A 17,367-nucleotide genomic window follows, 5' to 3' on the forward strand; every position below is an offset into this window, starting at 1 on the left:
GTATTTATTGCAGCAAAAGGTACATAATATACTTTGTTTGTTTGTTTGTTTGTTTGTTTGTTTATTAACACAGTTAAACAGAAGTAAAAACAATACATAATAAGTTATAACGATTGTGAAGGAGAAGTTAGAAGCCTAGAGGCTTATCAAGAACGTCCCCCGTTTTATAAAATCAAACATACAAAAATACAAGAATATGCATATTATAAAATACCAGAATACATTAAAAGATTCGTGTTAATACAAACATACATACACACAGTACATACATGGATATACTGTGTACATAATAATATATAACAACCCACCCACCTGCCTATAAACCTACCCACCCACATAACCAAATGCATACCTACATGTATGACCTGTTATCTATCTACTACTTTTGGATGAGAATTTCTTTGTAGTTTGCTCAGCATAGGATCAGCTGCATTCCAAAGATTGGACCCTCTATACCTCACTGAGAACTGCCTAAGTGAAGTACCACAATAAGGTATATGCAGGTCCCTGGACTGACGTGTAGCATATGAATGGACATCTGAATTAAAAGAAAAAAAACGATTAAAACCATTTGGTAGATTGTGATCATGAATGCATTTCTACACAAATATACATATCTGTAAAGAATTAACCTCAGACACAGTCAGAATGTTTAGTTTCTTGAAAAGAGGAGCAGATGGTTCAAATCGATCTGAGAGGGTTGCCAGTCTAACAAATCTTTTTTGAAGTAAAATAATTTTTTGAAGATGAGATGAATGAGTGCTAGCCCAAATTATGTTACAATAAGATATGTAAGGAAAGATAAGACTATAATACAGGATTAAAAAACAACTTCTATTTATCAATGAACACACCTTCCTAATTATACCTACTGACTTCATTGCTTTTTTACAAACATGATCAATGTGTTTTTTCCAATTTAGTTTATCATCAACTAGGATCCCTAAAAACTTTGTTGAAGTTACTTGTTTGATTTCGGTGTTACTGATCAATATCTTTGCCTCCTTTTTCGAATAACTTTTACCTTTATTACAAAATACAATAAAATTTGATTTTTCTACATTTAACGATAGCTTATTAGTCTGGAACCAATCTGAGACACAAGATAAACCATCATTTGCTTCCCTAATTAATACTGCAAAATTCTCATGTGACATTATAATGTTGGTGTCATCAGCAAACAAGATCGAGAATACTCTAGGAGATACCCAAGCAAAATCATTTATATAAATCAAAAATAAAAGGGGGCCAAGTATAGAGCCCTGAGGAACCCCACAGACTAGCTTTGCCCTGTCAGAGTCATCGCCATTTATGGAAACAAACTGTTCCCTATTATAAAGATAGTCACTGAGCCATTTAATCACGTCGCCAGCCAAACCATACCTCTGAAGCTTTGATATAAGTATTTTATGGTCCACAGTATCAAATGCTTTGGATAGATCCAGAAATATGCCAATTGAAAATTGCTTATTGTCTAGTGCATCTGTGATTCTATCTATAAACTGTAAGAGAGCCATGTACGTAGAGTGTTTTTGTCTGAAACCATATTGATGTTAATATAATATATTATTGTCATTAAGATGTTTCAAAATTCTGGTATAAACCAGCTTCTCCAATATTTTAGATATGGACGGTAATAACGAAATCGGACGGTAATTGGAAAATAAGGATGAGTCACCAGATTTAAACAGAGGTATAACTTTTGCCACTTTCAAGTCTCCTGGAACAACACCTGTTTCCAGGGAGAGTGAAAAAACGTGGTTCAATGGCTCAATTATTGAAGGTAATACCTCTTTAAGCAGACTACTTTTAATATTATCATAACCTGCTGCTGAGTTTTTTTTAAATTTAAAATAATATTTTGCAATTCTTCCGAGGTAGGTGGTTCAAATGTAGACATAGATGGGTACTGACCTTGAATCTTGTCAAGTGGACAGTTATTTGTGCTCTTAATATTTCTAGCCAAGGAAATTCCAATGTTTACAAAATAATTATTGAAACCATTTGCAATCTCTGATGAGTTTGTGTATGTTTCATTTCCATCCACAAAAGTAGATGGAAATGAAACAGCATGCTTTTTTTTTATTAAGTAATTGATTTATGACGTTCCATGTGGATTTTATGTTGCTGGCAGCTTCTTTAAATTTATTGGAATAATATGTCTTTTTTGCTGCACGAAGCAAGTATGTAAATTTAACAAGTTGATATTGAAGTCCCCTAACAGAGTACACATTTTACCTTCCAAGTTAATTCCATCTAAAGTAGAAGCAAAAGCATCATTAAAAACTTTTATGTCAGTATTTGGGGGCCTATATATGCATCCAACAATAATATTTTTTCCTCCAAACATGGTACATGAAAGTATTTCTATAAACACTGACTCTGCATCAACTGTCGCCAAAGTTAATGCAAGATCTTTTCTTTCAATAAATTGAAAGTTCTGTCTGCAGGAATGAATTGAGTTATATTGTGACATATCATAGGATGCAGCGATATCCTCACAGAGCCAGGTTTCAGAGAGGGCAATTACAGAAAACTGATGCTCTAGTGATGATAAGTATTGGTTTAAATGATCGTACTTTTTCTGCAAACTACGTATGTTTAGATGGAAACTTGAGAATATGTTACTATGTACCTTCTGTCCTAGAAGTGTATTGTATTTCTTAAACTCCTCTTCATCATAATAATCACTAGTACCAAGTTCATTCTTAGTGTTGTTAAAAAACATAGAGTCAGGATCAAACTCATTATCATATTCCATATGTTTGTTATTTTCATTAAGTTCAAATGGATTAAGAATCAAGTTATTGAAGTCAGACAAAGGAACTAACTCAGACTCAAAAACAATATTGCTAAAATCTGTGTCATTTAAACTGTGATAAGGAAATATAGTAGAACAGCAATCACAAATCCATGATGACCATTCAGCTGAATTAAATCTATCTAAAGGTGTACACCTTGTATGAAGTAGTCTATTACAACATGTACAAACAGTACCACATTTAACTTTAGCATTGCATTTTAAACAAAGTGTGGTAACTGTCATTAAAAGAAAGTATGTGCATAAAGGCCTAAAACGTTAAAAACTGGAATATTATCCATTATGAATGATCACTGCTTGTGTTGGTGTTGGTGTTGGTACCAGGTCGGTGGACTATGAGTCGGTCAAACTTCAGGTAGGCGATGTTCCCTTTATCTCTCTCTTCTCTCATTTTTGGCAGCAATTCTTTTCGTTTTGCACGGACACTCTCTGTGTAGTCCTCATTGATAAAGATTTTGGTGCCTTTAAGTGATTTTGCACATCTCATAATCTCATCCTTGTCCCTAGAACGAAGAAGTTTAACAACAACAGGCCGATCTCGACCCGATGCGTCATACCTCCCCGTTCTATGGGCACGTTCAAATTCAACTTGATTAGCATTTATCTTGAGATGGTCAGTAAGTACTTTCCTGACCTTTTTTTCTGAGTCATTCCAAGTTTCAGATTTCTCATCTGGTAAGCCATCAAAAACAAGATTGTTGCGTCTAGACTGATTGTCAAGGTAGTCTGTTTTTGAGGAAAGACTGACCATTTCAGATTGCATTGTGGCGATGTTTTTTGATATCTGTTGCAATTTATTCAAATCATCCTGTTTAGCAGACTTCAAATCATCCACATCTGCCTGGGAGAACTGCAGACTAGATTTTAGGTCTTGAACATCTTTGGAAACATTGAGTAGATCTTTCATCAAGTTGTCAACTCGTACGTTTGTGGAGTCAACAATCAATTGTAGGAATGATTTGTAATTATTTTCTTGCAGCTGAATGAGATCTTTGTAAAACAGTTTTTGTTGTTCAAGCAGTTCATGAACCATTGAAATAGTAACAGCGTCTTCATCACTTCTATTTCCTCTACGTGACATATTTACAGTGACTACAGTGATTCAGTGAAGCAGAAAGCAAGAGGTCTCACCAACAAAACACAATGATGCTTAAGCTGAAGCATATGGATCCCAGGCTAGAGACGATGGTGGAGCCAGGGTGGCTGCTGCTAGCCTGGTGGTGCCCGGTTGCTGATGGTGGTAGCTGGGCTGTTGAAGCCTGGCCTGGTAGTCTGGCTGATGGTGGGGCCTGTGCTCAGCCTGGTAGCCTGGCTGATGGTGGGGCCTGTGTTCAGCCTGGTAGCCTGGCTGATGGTGGGGCCTGTGTTCAGCCTGGTATCCTGGCAGATGGTGGGGCCTGTGTTCACCCTGGTAGCCTGGCTGATGGTGGGGCCTGTGTTCACCCTGGTAGCCTTGCTGATGGTGGGGCCTGTGTTCACCCTGGTAGCCTGGCTGATGGTGGGGCCTGTGCTCAGCCTGGTAGCCTGGCAGATGGTGGGGCCTGTGTTCACCCTGGTAGTCTGGCAGATGGTGTGGCCTGTGCTCAGCCTGGTAGCCTGGCAGATGGTGGGGCCTGTGTTCACCCTGGTAGCCTGGCAGATGGTGGGGCCTGTGTTCAGCCTGGTAGCCTGGCAGATGGTGGGGCCTGTGCTCAGCCTGGTAGCCTGGCAGATGGTGGGGCCTGTGCTCAGCCTGGTAGTCTGGCAGATGGTGGGGCCTGTGCTCAGCCTGGTAGTCTGGCAGATGGTGGGGCCTGTGCTCAGCCTGGTAGTCTGGCAGATGGTGGGGCCTGTGTTCAGCCTGGTAGCCTGGCAGATGGTGGGGCCTGTGTTCAGCCTGGTAGTCTGGCAGATGGTGGGGCCTGTGTTCAGCCTGGTAGCCTGGCAGATGGTGGGGCCTGTGCTCAGCCTGGTAGTCTGGCAGATGGTGGGGCCTGTGCTCAGCCTGGTAGTCTGGCAGATGGTGGGGCCTGTGCTCAGCCTGGTAGCCTGGCAGATGGTGGGGCCTGTGCTCAGCCTGGTAGTCTGGCTGATGGTGGGGCCTGTGCTCAGCCTGGTTGCCTGGCTGATGGTGGTAGCTAACCAGCTACTGAAACAGCTACTTTACTTCACTTTGGATGCGCTTATAAGGCAAAGGAATGTGCGTAGGCAAATCAATAACGAATGTCCTCATGTTCTCATATTACGCAGGAGATAATCATACAACCTGAATCTTAGGGAATTATATCTATGGTACACTAGTAATATAGCGGGAGATACTGGAAGGGTCCCCCCGGTTGTAAGCCAGCAAGGGTAGAGGATCTGTCGGTAGTAGAGTCTGGGTCAACGATGATAAGGAGACTCCGAGTACAGGAGACGGTGCAATAAGATCTTGATCCACAGACGAATACAGCTGTTCTCCGTAGCATGTAGCTCCACATGGAAGAAAGCTAGCCGGCCTCAGGCTTCTGAGGGACGGACTCGACGTGGCTCCTCACAGGGTAAATCCCACACACTTGTGGGTGTCGGCGATTCTCCGCTCCATCAATTACAGGACCAAAAGCAAATATAATCCAGCCGAAAAGGGCTATGCAGTCGTCGGGTAGATTATCCAGTGTACATGTCCACACGGCCCTCGTCTAGGGCCCCTCGGGTGAAAGCGCCATGATAAGCAGCCCAGCCTGGATAAGCACTCTAGCTGATACGAGGAAACGTTGGTGATGCTGGTCACTGTAGAACTTTAGCCGCACGATACACTATACACAAATAGACAGACAAGACAGAAGAGCTTAATGAAGTCCTTCAGAGAGATTTGAACTTAGTGTCCACTTGGGTGTCTGAAAACAGGCTGAAGTTAAACATCTCAAAAACCAAGAGCCTAATATTGGGATCCAAGCATACTATAAGAAAAGACGTGAAGCTAAGTATATCTTTAGACGGAACAGCTATTGAGCAAGTTAGAGAGGCAAAGCTGTTGGGTGTCACACTTGATGGAACACTCTCATGGTCAACTCACACCAACAATGTGGTTGCCAAAATGAGCAGAGGTATTTCAATTATCAGAAGGTGTAGGTATTTTCTAGCCGATCTGATATTGAAGCAAGTGATACAGTCATTAGTTCTTTCCCACCTTGACTACTGTCCAGCTGTCTGGTCTAATGCCTCAAGACAAGAGCTCAATAAGATCCAGCTCACTCAGAACAGAGTGGCCCGTCTGGCCCTGAACTGCTCAATGAGAAACAGTGTGGAGGGGATGCATACCAAGCTGTTGTGGTTGAAGGTGGAAGACAGACTGGATTGCAGCCTGATCTTGTTCATGAGGAATATATATATCTCAAGAGAACCTATCTGTTTGTATTCACAGCTAACATGTACACATGATCGACATAAGTATAATACTAGGCATGCCTGTAGGGAAACGTTCACACTGCTACTACCAAAAACCAATGCAGCAAAGAAAACTGTGTTATATAGAGCCATGTCATATTGGAATAAACTGCCAGTACATCTTACTCAGATAACCAGTAAGATAAGTTTTAAAAATAATTTGAAAAGAGCATTGAGAGAAAAAGAAATTAGTTTACATTAAAGAAAAACACAGATACTGTAGTTTACACTGTAAAGATATGACTGTCTGAGAGTTTAATCCCTTTTATTGTATTTTCTGTGATCTGATACTCTGTTTGTGTACTGTAATGCTATTTGGAAATATTTTTATATTTTTATATGTAGGAATATTGGAATATATTTTTAAATGTATGCTACTATAATGTTATGTATGTATGTACTGTTTTTGTTGTGTGTGGACCCCAGGAAGACTAGTTGTTGCTGCGGTGATGACTAATGGGGATCCGTAATAAAGATAAAGATAAAGATAGACTATTACTGACTTAATAGAATAGGTCGAACTCGACGGTACAGCGTTAAACTCTGACACTTCAGTTATTAATTCGCACGCGGTCTCAATGCTCTATTTGGGGCCAAACAGGCCATACTGCACCGCACGTCGTATCGTGGGTGAGGCTTCAACTTATTGGGTAACTCTCTAAGTGCTTCTGTATTTACCTGCGCCGTATTTATACGCTTAGATGAATAAACTAGTACCAGCTTTATTCCTGTCTCATATCCTTACGCAGTACCGTTCATGTCCAGACATGTCCCCGGCGGTGACTTTGAACCTGACTTTGGAGGCATGGCCTTGGCGCCTGTGGACCGCTGTCCAATAGGAGAATGAAATATTATGGTCTGTACTAGGCTAAAGGGATATTCCGTGTATATGTACAAGGAATATACAAGGGATATCAAACGATATACAAATATTATGCAATATATATCAATCAATAAATATATATATTCGGTTTAATCTGATCCTTTGTAACAGCGGGGGACCCAATTTTTCAGGGCGTGGGACCAGGAAACCCCCCCCCCCCCCCTACCCTGTAACATGCCGAACAGCAACGTGACAGGAACCCTGAAGGACAGGGGGTTTTAACCCCTGACCAATCAGAAAAGGGGAGGAAAGGATTACCAGTTCACCCCTTTACGACCCCTCACCCCTGATACGATATAATGACAAAGTAGAGCATGACCCAGTCATAGCATGCTACATGAAGCATCTAACAGCTTCACATAGCTCATGTGCTAACCTGCTATCTGAGTTTTAATAAGGAAAAAACACAGAACAGAGAGGGCCCCTTTAAGAGCCCCGGTCCAGACTTACACATGTGCTTCTGTGGGCCAAACCTAACCCAGTTGTAGATCACAACGACACACACAACCCTTCATCACAACAAAAAATGGCAAAAGTACACTCTTACTACAGAGGAACGCCGTTTTTCATAACGAGAGAAGACACAAGTCCTCGATTATGTAATGGCCACAGACCTTGCTAAGCACACATGATAAGTGACCAAACAACCTTTTCTTTAGGAAAAAATAGTTTCTCAAGCGGAAGCACAACCCCAGCAACTTAAGCTGAGGGTTACATCGTATCCCCACAAACACAGTGACACAATATATTGTAAACAAACATGTCTGAGAGGAGGGGGGGGAAGCCCCAGGGAAACCGGGGGGTCACCCCTCCTATCTTACCCTTGATACGACCAAGTTGAACAGGTACCCCTGTTAATATGTGAACATGCTGTTCATTGTCATCACAGGCTGAGAAAAAGATTCATTCCTCAATCACATGTCACTAAGCATAGCTTCACAGGTTAACTAACCCTCTTAGTTGTGAGTTCACCCACGTTACAAACATTACATGAACACACATGTTCTCATCACAACTAACCAGTTCATTTTTACACATGTAAAAAACAATGCCGATTTACTATGGAGAGAGAAGCTATACCAGTGACAAGACAATTCACACACAACACGCGTCGTATCCTCAATGTATTGCAGCAACACATGTTTTGGAAACATCGTTATTACAAATCATTTAGAAGGAAAGAAAAGAAGAAGTGTTTAAAGTCCGGTCAGGACTCCTACCTTCACCCTGAGCGCAGGCCGAGAGGACTGCAACACTGGTCAACGGGACATGAGTCGAACCCAGCATCTCCTGCGTTGGTGACGAGGGTATGTCCGCTACGCCACCCAGCCGCCGTTTTCCATGTTGACGAAGTCCTCGCTGGCATGGCACCCGGGTGTAGGGTCGACTAACATCCTCTGTTAAAGATGAACGTCGTAGTCAGAGTGTTAAAGGCATGTTATAGTCACAGTAACGTTCAACAGTGTAGCATTAAGCTAACAGCCGACCGACTGATAGCAACAAGCTAACGTTTACTAGCCTAGTGAACACAACGAGCTAGCGCCGCAGCTAACAACTGACTGGCTAACAACCGTAGGCCACAAACTAGCACGCCAGCTAAGCAGCTATCACCTGAACTGTACACAACGACATAATAAGCCACACTTCAGACAGGCCGCCGCCTGAGTCCCTCCCCATCCTAAGAGGGAAGAGAAAAAGAAATGTCAAACACAGTTTTCAACAGTGATTTACCAGACATACAGCGGAGCACAATCCCCATCCGGGCTGCAGCCGACTTGAGCATGGATCTTCCGATAACGAAGATCCATGCCCACTTTTCCTCGTGCCTTAGGGTGTACTTTCACATTCACGTGAAAGATGGGGCCTGCACGGGACAGAGAAGCATCCGCTTGTCAAGAGAATCCTGGGTTCAACCAGGTCTCGGTCGCGGCCCACTAGGTTGACCATCATGGGCGTCAGACCAAGATCCTCCGTCCGCCGCTTAAGAAGCCGAGCAGAGGACCCCAATCCGGGGCCGGCTTTCGTAAAATTGTCAGCTAACCCCCATAGCGTTAACAGACAACTAGCGCTCGCAAGCAAAACAGTACTCACCCAGCACGGAAGCAAACCGGTTTCTCACAACAGCCGGTGCCTCCCACAGTCCAGCTGTATGACCGGAGGGTCAATACCCATCCAGCCGCAGCAAGGAGGACTGCAGTTGGGGAGTATATCAGCGGCGCGAGCCCCTAATACGAAAAAGCCGGTGGAGGTCAGAATGATCATCATCTTCCAGACACTCCAGTGACGAAGACAATATCGCCGTATTTTCTCGAAAATAGTGAGAGAGAAAATAAAGATATAATGTCAACGCATCTCCCTATCTTCCGTTTTCCTCTCAACTTTCTTCAGCTTAACAACCTCGTCAAGTGATGTATACAACAGGCACTTCCTTGTGGTGAAAGTGAAGAAGGAGGCGAGTAGGTGACCACACACCTGCTTATGAAGGTAGTGGATAGGGGTGTGGCCAGACGGATGTTGGTATGTAAAGGTACATTGTGGATTTTTATTCAGGCATGTGCACGAAGTGAGGTTAGTGCAGATGACGCTGAGCGGCAGCCAGTATGATATAGAACTACGTTTCTGTCGCCCGATCGTTGAGTGCCGGAAACGTAGATCTACGTTTTTCTCACAGTATTTCTTTTATTCGCTATTGCCATTCATAATTCAGCGGGGCACCTTGTGCATGCTGTACTGAATGTGTCTGAGCTGGCAGACTGTCTTATACCGCCCTCTAACGCCTTCGGCCATTATTGCACCCCGTTAGAAACGGGTTAGTTTATTTTCTCTACCGAGCTGCGGCGTGGGGGCGGTTCCTAAACACTCCGGCAAATCACACGCTTGTAGGGATGGTTTGGACTACTGACCCTGCCCGCCCGTTGAAGTGCAATGCCCAACAACGTCGGAGACAGGATCGCTGTGGATAACTGGAATGGCAATCAGATATTTGGATTCTTTTTTTTTGCATTACATCAGAGACCAGGTAAGGAAACTATATATGAAAGCTTGCGTTGATCTGATACTTATTTCTACGGCGATTGAAGCTATCTGTGTTTTATGTGTATGGCTGTTTGCCGTTGGGTTGCAGGAGGGGGGGACGGGACCCTTGTGAGCACAGGGAGAACATACAAACTCCACACAGAAAACATCGATGTACCTACCCTACCTGTGTACCCCCCCCCCCCCCGATGCTGCTATGACACTTGAATTTCCCCAAGGGGATTCATAAAGGAAAACATAACTTGATATAGACGTAAGGTGAAAAGAGGGCCTGCCGTGCAGAACCAGTCTTCATTCCACCCACTAAGCAGCTCAAATGGAGGTTCAGGTTGTCAACTGCCTTTCATAACAGTTAGTATGTTTCATATTGGAGGGTTGCATTAGTAACTCACAGTTTCTCATTTTCCTCGTCCTCGTCTAGGGATCCGGGTTGACCTTTCGATCCCAGGTTCCCTTATATAACCTCAGGGCGACCCCTGACTTTTGAAACATGAGCATGAAAAGATGGTGTGTCAGGAGCAGAATTCGCCCACACAGGAACGGTCGTTACAGAAGCCCCTCCGGTCAGAGGGAATAATCACATTACGTTAATGTCCTGTAGAAAACGTGCATCAAAGAATACATATATATCAAGTTTGATGCCGAAGAACTAGACGCCCCTATATATTTCTGATATTAACACATAATCATTTATATTTAATAAATGGAATGGAAATGGACTGCATTTAGATAGTGATTTCTCCAAAGAGCTTTACAATTTATGCCTGACATTCACCCATTCACTCACACATTCACACACCAACAGCAGAGGTGACCATGCAAGGTGCCAACCTGCTCATCGGGAGCAGGGGTTAAGTGTCTTGTTCAAGGACACTTCGACATGCTGCCCAGGAGGAGCCAGAGCGGTAATCGAAACAAGAACCAGATTACCAGCGCCCTAGTTCAAAACCTTTAATCTCAATCAGATCCGATCAGATTTTGAAATCCCATTTTTTTAATCCAGGATCAGACAACTCAGCCAGATTTTGTCCCGGTATTTCAAAGCAATCCAGGATAGGATCACCCTGATCCAGATCCAGACTTTTCAAGATGACTAGATCCTGAATATCAGTACTTTAATCTTACCGCTCTCCATCTAGTGGATATGAAAAATAATACAAGGAAGACAAGAGAACACATTGCAGAGACATCTATAATGTCTAATTATATTTTTTAATACATAAAGGACATAAAATCAGAATGGAATTGTAATAAAAAAAGAAAATACTCCCACTAGGGTAACAACAAAATAACATTCATTCAAAGGCAGCTGGATCATCCAGGCATGCTTTGAGGAGCTGAATTCTAAGTGAGGTTTCAGTTTGCTGAAGGTGATGACAGATGATGGACTTTTTTTTGTTGAAGATATCTTTTCTTTAATCTAAATTACATTTGTCATTGACAATCTTGTTTTTTAATGAAATGTATTTGCCATGAAGGCTAAAAATTATTTCAGTTAACAAACTTTGCCATCTTATTTATATTGAAACATATTTAAAAATAAATTGTATAGTACATTTTGCTCTGGTAATCCACTGGAAATCCACCACTCTGGTGGGATCAAGATAATCCAGTTTTTTTGGATCAAATTGATCCCAATCCTGTGTTGTTCCGGTTTGAACTATACTTCGAAGATGTAATCCAGTTAAAACTTGGATTTGATTTCCTGATCTGACCGGATATCAAAGTGATCCTAATCCTGTTTTTTGGTTTTGAATACCCAAAATCCAGGGGTGTAAAGTACTTGAGTAATTGTACTTTGTTACAATACTTAAGTACTGTTTTGGGGGATTTGTACTTTACTCAAGTATTATTAGGTTTGTATACTTTTACTTTTTACTTGTACTTTTACTCAATTACATTTCAGAGAAAAAAATACATACTTTTTACTCCTTACATTTAAAATGCAGACCTACAAAGTAGAAAGTACAAATCTCGCAGGTCCAACAATTTTAATTAGTATATTTGTTTCTCTGGCCGAACTAACGTTAATGTTATTAATCCTGCGGCTGCACTTTATTTAAAAACAGCCAATTAAATCCCCATCAATGGAAAATTAACCCACCCATACCCATGCTGATGGTCCTTGTGCAAGACTAGAAAGCTGGGATCTTTGATTAAACACCTGCTATCAGAAGTGTTATATTTTATATTTTTAACCTGACCTTCTCTCCCCAGCAACCTCCTGCAAAGCCTCACCTTCCCTCCTCTTTCTACCTTTTTACCCTACCCTCCAATCTCCCCCAATCCCATTCAATCTAGTTTGCTGCAGCTCAAATGTATCCCCTTGCCCCACTTTGCCTTTTATGTCTCTGTCTGTGTTTTGTGTATTTTGTATGTTTGTTTTTGTTTTTGCTGCCATTTTGGCCAGGTCTTGCTCGAAAAAGAGATCTTTGATCTCAAGTGACTACCTGGTAAAATAAAGGTAAAATAAAATAATTTTTTTTTCTTTTTACATTTACTCAAGTGTGTTTTTAGCCAGATACTTTTGAGACGGAGATGACATAACCACTACACCTCCCTATTGCACCCTTACTATGAATTGAAAATGGGGGACCCTGATGTAAACAAGACGAAAGTCTTTCTCTCTGGTCTGCATCCCCTTAACAATTGTGTGTATTGGGCCGTACTGTATTGTACCCATTCTGCAATCTGTTAATACAATTTTCAATCAATCAATCACCTGCGTGTTCTTGTGTTCTTGCATTGACCCAGTAACAAGCAGAGTGAACAGAGTGTCTGATAGCCTCACTGTGATTCCGCAGGACTGCCATAAATCAGCATGCAGACGGGAGGGGAGGAGGCAGGAGAAGTGGTGTGGAAGAGAAAGATGTCGGATAATCTAACGACTCAAACGACAAACAGTCTCATCTGTGACATGAGGTTTTCTGTGCTTGTGTGTTTGTTCTTGTACCTTTGAGGGCAAAATGATCATTTTGAGTATAGTCCTGATGCACTAACGAGAACTTGTTTGCCAGTTAGATTGATAAAATACGTATTTTAGGGTTAGGATAGGGGTAAGGGTTAGGGTTAGTTACTCTTACTAGTTATGTATCCCATACCTACACTGTAAAAAATAAATGTTTTTTCACTGGAAATTCACTATTATTTTTCAGATTACTTTTGTTTTTCTACTTTAAGTGTAAATGCCATAAAAATACAGTAAATTACCTTTTATCAAAATATGAACCATTAACCATTGATGCCAGACATTTACCGTTTTCTTGCAGCTTTTTTTCTTACAGTGTACTCTTATTAGTTATACCACTGACCAGTATGGCTTACTACCATATTATATTTATACTTGTATCACTGTACATAATAATACTGTACATACATCAGATTAGCATATTACTCAGTAGCTTTGTTATATATTGCATTGAATCACTTGTTACACATGTGCTTTACTGCTACATTTGCACTCTGGTTAGATGCCAAATAATTTCCGTTGTGACGTATAATGATAATACATTTTAATCTAATATAATCTAGTGTTAGGCACCTATAGGGTTATGACAGCGTTAGGGAATCAATTCAAACCAGTGGGTTTAATGCGAATGTTTGTGTATGCGCTCTGGGCGTCACTACGGGGAGACATATTGTTATTACAGTTATTTATGTTGGGGCACATCTTCTCTGGGACGTAATTACATATTGATAAATGCTTATTAACCGTGATGATTTGTACACGTCAGAGCAGCGGAGGAAACACGCACGGACACACAGACACACACACATACACACACACACACGCACACGCACGCACAGACACACACACACACGCGCACGCACACACACACACACACACACACAGACACACACACACACACACACACACACACACACACACACACACACACACACACACACACACACACACACACACACACACACACACACACACACACACACACACACACACACACACACACACACACACACACACACACACACACACACATTCAATTAAATTATGTCAGTGCTGTAAGCTGTAGCAGTTCACATGGCAACTGCTGGCTCACTCCATGTGATTCACACTAGTGCACTGCAACCTTGTCCAGGCCCGACGGGGCCCGGCCCGGCCCGGCGGGTTCGGGCTGGGTAGGGCTTTTTTTTTTATAAATAATTCGGGCTCGGCCGGGCCCGGGCACCACCGTTTTTTATTTTTTTTAATTTTTTTATTGCGTTTTTTTTCATTTCTTTTTCATATAACTAGGGTTATAGGATAACCTTCGTTTTCCTTAAGATTTGTTTTCTCTTTTGCGCAGGCTGTCATCAGAGAAACATTTGGATGTAATTACCGCAGCGCGCAGGGAGAACTCAGGGGAACTCGATTGGTTGTGTTGGAATATAGCCAGTTGGCAAACGTTTTAATTTGTTCTTGGATGTATGTAGCCGGTTGGCGAAGTTTTGTTAACGTTGTTCAACGCGTTGCTGACGTCGTGGTGAGTGATGTTTATTATTTGCTGGGTCGCTACCTGTTTTGTTGTGCTTTTCATTATTTTGCTCTGCTCGAAATCTGATTTCTGTTTTCTGTTTGTTTGTATAGTGACTGAGTAGGCTATTGTGTGTCGTGTGTGTGTGTGTGTGTGTGTGTGTGTGTCAAAGAAGATTCTATAGCCTTCAATACGTTGTACGAGGCTGCTGTGTGAGAGTCTATAAGCGAGCACTGGGAGGGACCATTCTAATAAGAGCGAAACAGGCTATGTAAATGCTTCTTAGTTTTCAGCGTGATATGCGTTATTTAGGCAGACCTATTGGACATTTTCGTTTTTGTTTATTTATTAAGTTAATATATAAAGTGTTTAGAATATTTAAAACAAAAAAATAATTTAATATTTGGATATAGCTATAGAATGGTTGTTAGTTTTCAGCATGATATGTGTTATTTAGTTAGACCTATTGGACATTTTCGTTTTTGTTTATTTATTACGTTCATATAAAACCGTGTTTCGAATATTTAAAACAAATACAAAAAAAATATATATTTTAATAATAATAATAAAAAAAAAGATTTCTGGTTTTCACGAGGGCTAGGGCTTAAAATATTATTTACAGTCAGGCTTATTTTCGGGCAGGGCCTGAAGTTCACGGGCTCGGGCAGGGCTCGGGCTTTATTTCAAGGCCCTTGCAGACCACTAATTCACACCTTGAGATGAACCGCGCAGACAGAGTCCCATTCTCTCCGCTCGCCTGTTTATATTGATGCACTTTACCCACACTCTTTTTAAATTTTTTTATAAAAGTTTAATTTGATTTATCGTATGGTTGATTTGGCACACAAAAGGCTGTTGTTGCTCTGCTGATATGTTGCTGTTGTTGTTGTTGTTGTTGTTGTTGTTGTTGTTGTTGTTGTTGTTGTTGTTGTTGTTGTTGTTGTTGTCAAATAAAATAAAATAAAATAAAATAAAATAAAATAAAATGTATTTGTAGAGCCCAATATCACATGGTATAGCCCCCATGGGCTTTACAAGTCAAGAAGAAACATCAGATCAAGAACAAAAACCACCATAAAATCTAGACTGGACACAGGTTCTATCTCCCTTATATTATGTGTGTGCCCTTTTATTGGCACTTCTTGTATGGTTTGTTATGTGTTTTGTGTGTATTTCCCCTTGTTGGTGCAGACCATTGATAACTTCAACATATATTCAGTATTTTCCTTTTTATCCAACCTTTTCAACGAGCTAAAGCGCAGTATAATTTTTGATGGCCACAATTAACATGATTAGTTGGAATGTAAACGGGGTTTCAAATAAAACAAAGAGATATAAAGTCATTAGTCATTTGAAATCCCTGGACTGTGATGTTGCGATGTTGCAGGAGACACATTTGAAGGATGAGGACTCTATTAAGTTGAGACAGAGATGGGTAGGCCAGGCCTACTCAGCACCAGGTACCGGGGCATCTAGGGGCATCAGTATTTTAATAGCAAAACGACTGACGTTTAGACTATCTCAAAAAATTATTGACAAGGATGGCAGGTTTATCATTCTATCAGGTTTTTTACAAAATACTAAATGCACGTTAGTAAATGTCTATGCACCCAATATTGGTCAGGCCGAATTTCTATCCAAATTGAGTGTGGCATTATCTAATTTTGCGGCAGACCATATTTATTTAGGAGGTGATCTCAACCTAGTTAGTGACCCGGCAGTGGATAGATCGGGCCACCCACTCATATCAGATGGTGCATTGTCAGCAGCGCTCAATGAGTTGCAGGTATCTCTGGCTTTGACAGACATATGGCGGGTAGTAAACTCTCTTGCCCGAGAATATACTTTCTATTCACACGCTCATAATTCGTACTCAAGGATTGATTACTTTCTTTTTTCACAATGTACAGTTGAGAATGTGATAGAGTGCAACATCCATAATATTATAATCTCAGATCATGCCCCCATGTCAGTGCGCTTAGCTCTCTCTGTAAACAATCACAAAAGTAAACAATGGAGATTTAACAACTCTTTGCTAAAAGATCAAGAGTTTGTATCTTTGATAAATGAGAGAATAACTGAATTTATAAATATTAATCTAAAATCTGTCCCTTCAATACAAATGGTGTGGGAAGCATTCAAAGCAACTTGCAGAGGGTGGATTATTAGCTATTCTACAGCCAGAAAGAAGAAAATGATAATGAAGAAAAGCAACTTAATATTAGAACTTAAGGCCGTAGAAACACAACACATGCCTAACCCTGGAAATATACAACTGAAAAATACTATGTTGATTCTTAAGACAGAGTTGCAATCAATTATACATGAGGAGACAGCGTTTGCTCTTTTCAGACTCGGTAGGAAATATTTTGAATCAGGAGATAAAGCCGGTAAGATGCTAGCACTAAGATTAAAACAATTAGAAAATCGCCAATCAATACCATTTATATGTGATAGTACAGGTGCAGTTATTTATGAACAAACAGAAATTAATAAAGCTTTCAGTGATTTTTATAGTAAACTCTATCAGTCAGAAGGGTCTAAAAAACAGGAAGACATGGATATATTTTTTAAGGACATATCCTTACCCACATTACAAGAGGTAGAAAGGGAGCATTTAGAGGGTCCTATCAGAGAATCAGAAATCATATCTGCCATGAACCTCCTTTCAACAGGGAAAGCACCAGGGAATGATGGATACACCTTAGAGTTTTACAAACAGTTTCAACACAGGCTAATCCCACTGC

Source organism: Notolepis coatsorum (assembly GCF_963971535.1).
Source record: "Notolepis coatsorum genome assembly, chromosome: 9".
Classification (NCBI taxonomy): Eukaryota; Metazoa; Chordata; class Actinopteri; order Aulopiformes; family Paralepididae; genus Notolepis; species Notolepis coatsorum.